Raw genomic sequence first — 5,715 nt, forward strand, 5'->3', positions numbered from 1 at the left:
CTGTGGGTTTGTCATATATAGCTTTTATTATGTTGAGGTATGTTCCTTCTATTCCTGCTTTCTGGAGAGTTTTAGTCATAAATGAGTGTTGAATTTTGTCAAAGGCTTTCTCTGCATCTATTGAGATAATCATATGGTTTTTATCTTTCAATTTGTTAGTGTGGTGTATTACATTGATTTGCGGATATTAAAGAATCCTTGCATTCCTGGGATAAAACCCACTTGATCATGGTATATGATTTTTTTAATATGTTGTTGGATTCTGTTTGCTAGAATTTTGTTAAGGATTTTTGCATCTATGTTCATCAGTGATATTGGCCTGTAGTTTTCTTTTTTTGTGGCATCTTTGTCTGGTTTTGGAATTAGGGTGATGGTGGCCTCATAGAATGAGTTTGGAAGTTTACCTTCTTCTGCAATTTTCTGGAAGAGTTTGAGTAAGATAGGTGTTAGCTCTTCTCTAAATTTTTGGTAGAATTCAGCTGTGAAGCCATCTGGTCCTGGGCTTTTGTTTGCTGGAAGATTTCTGATTACAGTTTCGGTTTCCTTGCTTGTGAGGGCTCTGTTAAGATCTTCTATTTCTTCCTGGTTCAGTTTTGGAAAGTTATACTTTTCTAAGAATTTGTCCATTTCTTCCAAGCTGTCCATTTTATTGGCATAGAGCTGCTGGTAGTAGTCTTTTATGATCCTTTGTATTTCAGTGTTGTCTGTTGTGATCTCTCCATTTTCATTTCTAATTTTGTTAATTTGGTTCTTCTCTCTTTGTTTCTTAATGAGTCTTGCTAATGGTTTGTCAATTTTTTTATTTTTTCAAAAAACCAGCTTTTAGCTTTGTTGATTTTTGCTATGGTCTCTTTAGTTTCTTTTGCATTTATTTCTGCCCTAATTTTTAAGATTTCTTTCCTTCTACTAACCCTGGGGTTCTTCATTTCTTCCTTCTCTAATTGCTTTAGGTGTAGAGTTAGGTTATTTATTTGGCTTTTTTCTTGTTTCTTTAGGTAAGCCTGTAATGATATGAACCTTCCCCTTAGCACTGCTTTTACAGTGTCCCATAGGTTTTGGGTTGTTGTGTTTTCACTTTCATTCATTTCTACGCATATTTTGATTTTTTTTAAATTTCTTCTATGATTTGTTGGTTATTCAGAAGCGTGTTATTTAGCCTCCATAGGTTTGAATTTTTAACAATTTTTTTCCTGTAATTAAGATCTAATCTTACTGCACTGTGATCAGAAAAGATGACTGGAATGATTTCAATTTTTTTGAATTTTCCAAGACTAGATTTATGGCCCAGGATGTGATCTATTCTGCAGAAGGTTCCGTGTGCACTTGAGAAAAAGGTGAAGTTGATTGTCTTGGGGTGAAATGTCCTATAGATATCAATTAGGTCTAGCTGGTCCATTGTGTCATTTAAGGTTTGTGTTTCCTTTTTAATTTTCTGTTTAGTTGATCTATCCATAGGTGTGAGTGGGGTATTAAAGTCTCCCACTATTATTGTGTTACAATTTATTTCTTCTTTCATACTCGTTAGCGTTTGTCGTACATATTGCGGTGCTCCTATGTTGGGTGCATATATATTTATAATTGTTATATCTTCTTCTTGGATTGATCCTTTGATCATTATGTACTGTCCTTCTTTGTCTCTTTTCACATCCTTTATTTGAAAGTCTATTTTATCTGATATAAGTATTGCGACTCCTGCTTTCTTTTGTTCTCTGTTTGCATGAAATATTTTTTTCCAGCCCTTCACTTTTAGCCTGTATGTGTCTCTTGTTTTGAGGTGGGTCTCTTGTAGACAGCATATATAGGGGTCTTGTTTTTGTATCCATTCAGCCAATCTTTGTCTCTTGGTTGGGGCATTCAACCCATTTACATTTAAGGTAATTATTGATAGGTGTGGTCCCATTGCCATTTACTTTGTTGTTTTGGGTTCACGTTTATACAACCTTTCTGTGTTTCCTGTCTAGAGAAGATCCTTTAGCATTTGTTGAAGAGCTGGTTTGGTGGTGCTGAATTCTCTCAGCTTTTGCTTGTCTGTAAAGCTTTTGAATTCTCCTTCATATCTGAATGAGATCCTTGCTGGGTACAGTAATCTAGGTTGTAGGTTATTCTCTTTCATTACTTTAAGTATGTCCTGCCATTCCCTTCTGGCCTGGAGGGTTTCTATTGATAGATCAGCTGTTATCCTTATGGGAATCCCTTTGTGTGTTCTTTGTTGTTTCTCCCTTGCTGCTTTTAATATTTGTTCTTTTGTGTTTGATCTTTGTTAATTTGATTAATATGTGTCTTGGGGTGTTTCGCCTTGGGTTTTATCCTGTTTGGGACTCTCTGGGTTTCTTGGACTTTGGGTGGCTATTTCCTTCCCCATTTTAGGGAAGTTTTCAGCTATTATCTCCTCGAGTATTTTCTCATGGCCTTTCTTTTTGTCTTCTTCTTCTGGGACTCCTATGATTCGAATGTTGGGGCGTTTCACATTGTCCCAGAGGTCCCTGAGGTTGTCCTCATTTCTTTTGATTCTTTTTTCCTCTCTGCTTCATTTATTTCCACCATTTTATCTTCTACCTCACTTATCCTATCTTCTGTCTCTGTTATTCTACTCTTGTTTGCCTCCAGGGTGTTTTTGATCTCATTTATTGCATTATTCATTTTAATTGACTCTTTTTTATTTCTTCTAGGTCTTTATTAAACATTTCTTGCATCTTCTCAATCTTTGTCTCCAGGCTATTTATCTGTAACTCCATTTTGTTTTCAAGATTTTGGATCATTTTTATTATCATTATTCTAAATTCTTTTTCAGGTAGATTCCCTATCTCCCCCTCTTTTGTTTGAGTTGGTGGGCATTTTTCATGTTCCTTTACCTGTTGGGTATTTTCTGCCTTTTCATCTTGTTTAGATGCTGTGTCTGGAGTGGGCTTTCTGTATTCTGGAGGTCTGTGGTTCTTTTTTATTGTGGAGGTTTTACCCAGTGGGTGGGGTTGGACGATTGGCTTGTCAAGGTTTCCTGGTTAGGGAAGCTTGCGTCAGTGTTCTGGTGCATGGAACTAGATTTCTTCTCTCTGGAGTGCAATGGAGTGCCCAGTAATGAGTTTTGAAATGGGTCTATGTGTTAGGTGTGACCTTGGGCAGCCTGTATGTTGACGTTCAGGGCTATGTTCCTGCGTTGCTGGAGAATTTGCGTGTTATGTCTTGCTCTAAAACTTATTGGCTCTTGGGTGGTGGTTGGTTTCAGTGTAGGTATGGAGGCTCTTGGACGGTCTCTTATTACTTAATGTTCCACGTAGTCAGGAGTTTTCTGGTGTTCTCAGGATTTGAGCTTAAATCTCCTGCCTCTGGATTTCAGTTTTATTCTTCCAGTAGTCTCAAGACTTCTCCAACTATTCAGCACTGATAATAAAACTTCTAGGTTAATGGTGAAAAGATTCTCCCCCATGAGGGACACCCAGAGAGGTTCACAGAGTTACATGAAGAAGAGGAGAGGAAGGAGGGAGATAGAGATGAGCAGGAGGAGAAAAGAGGGGGACTCAAGAAGAGAGGGACAGATCTACACAGTTGTCTGTTCCCAAAGTGTTCTCCGTAGCCCAGAACACCCACAGAGATTCATAGAATTGGATTGAGAAGAGAAGGGGAAAGGAGGAAATAGAGGTGTTCTGAGGTAGAAAATGAAGAGTCAAGATTGGAAGAGAGTAATCAACACACTCCTGAATAAAAATGGGAACTGAATATTGGATTCTTAAATGTCCACAATTTATATCATATACTGAAAAACAAGATTAAAAATCTAGAGTAGAGGTTAAACTCTTTAAAATACAATATTAAAAACAAAAACCAAAACACAAAAAAATTTTAGAAATATATATGAAGTTCGGTTTAAAAATAGGGCTTCTCTCTTTTTTTTTTTTTGCAAGGTTATAGTGTAATGAAAATGAAAATTAAGGAGTAGTAGAGGAGTAATAGAGGACTTTAAAAGTAAATAAGAGAAAAAGAAAAAGAGAAAAAGGAAGAGAAAAAGGAAAAAAAAAAACAAGAAAAAAAATTTTTTTCCTAATTAAAAAAATTGTAAAAATCTATGAAAATGAAAGTTAAGGAGTAATGGGGGAGTAATAGAGAATTTTAAAAGAAAATAAAAGAGAAAAAAGAAAAAAAAATTTTTTAATTAAAAAAAAGTAAAAATATATCTAGGAATTTCTCTGGAGTTGTTGTGGTCAGTGTGGGTTCGGTTCAGTTTCAGACAGCTCCTCATTCCAGCTTACACTTCTCGATATCTACAGGCCCCTTCCAGTGTAGTCGGTGTTATCTACAGGGATTTTAATCTGTTGCACTGGTCCCTTCGGAAGCGGTTCCCTTTGTTTATTTGGCTTCTGTTTGCCGGTCTCTTCAGTGCCCAATTTCCACCCTGACACAGGCGGGCGGAGGTGGTCTCTTATTCAGGTTGTTAGTTCCGTCGCGCTGCAGGGAGGGGCTGGCGCTGCTTTCCCCGTCTACACTGCTCAGGCTCCCGGCTGCTCTATATGGAGCGTGCCCTGCGCTGCGCGGTTCCAGCCCTCGGGTGTGCCACAAAAGCACGGCCCAAGCAGCTCAGGCAGCCAGGAGCTTGACGGGCGCACTCTCCCGGGGTGTGGTACGCCTTCTCCCCTCTGCAGCCCCAGTCTCAGTTTCGGGTGCGTGCACCTTCTCCCCTCTGCGTCCCCAGCCCCAGTCCCGCGCTGGTCGAGTGCATGCACCCTGTGTCTAGCTGCAACCCTCCCAGTGGATGTCGACCATCCAGAATCTCAGGAAGTCTTTGGTTAGAAACTGGAGGCCTGTTTGCAGTGCAGCAGGGGATGCAGTCCTTGGGGCCGAGCCTGCCCCTTTCCCCTCACCCCCTGCCTCCTGCCTCCGGCGGGGCTGGGCCGGTCCGCAGCCTGCGAGCTCTTCTCTGGACTTGCTCAGACCCTTTGTTCTGCGAACGGCCGGCAGCGTGTTCGGGCCGGTTAATTTTCTCTCTCTCTCTTGCTATCCCACAGTTTAAGTTGGTAACTCACAAAAGCTCCCTCCGATTGTCCTCAGGGCACTCAGGCCCGGTCCTTACCCTAAGCAATGCCGCCCGCTCCTCTCCGTTCCGCCCCCACTTGCTGGTGGCGGATGCGGGTGTCTGGGGTACTTTTCTGCTGGGAGTTGCTTTTAGGCACGTAATCTGTGGGTTTTATTTATTCTTCCTCTCCCAGTCAGGTTGCCCTCCGAGATTCAAAAACTTCCCCCAGACACGCCAGTGCGAGAGTCTCCTGGTATTTGGAAACTTCCTCTATTAAGACTCTCTTCCCAGGATGGATCTCCGTCCTTAGCTCTTTTGTCTCTCTTTTTATCTTTTATATTTTGTCCTACCTCCTTTCGAAGACAATGGGCTGCTTTTCTGGGAGCCTGATGACCTCAGCTAACGATCAGAGATTGTTTTGTGAAGTTTGCTCTGCGTTCAATTGTTCTTTCGATGAATTTGTAGGGGAGAGAGTGGTCTCCCCGTCCTATTCCTCCGCCATCTTGGCTTCTCCTCCGATATAAATTTTTTATTTCCAGTGATCAGAATGAGGTATGTCTCACATACTCCTTAGAAAGGAAGACAATGGCAAGCAACTGAGTCTTTTGTATTATTGAAAAAAGTAAGACTGAAACATAGCAGAACTTCTTCAAAGTTGAGTGTCAATAGGATTTTCCCCTCTGCTTTCAAGACTCTATCTCAAGGAAGAC

Source organism: Cervus canadensis, chromosome 10, assembly GCF_019320065.1.
Source record: "Cervus canadensis isolate Bull #8, Minnesota chromosome 10, ASM1932006v1, whole genome shotgun sequence".
NCBI classification, from domain to species: domain Eukaryota; kingdom Metazoa; phylum Chordata; class Mammalia; order Artiodactyla; family Cervidae; genus Cervus; species Cervus canadensis.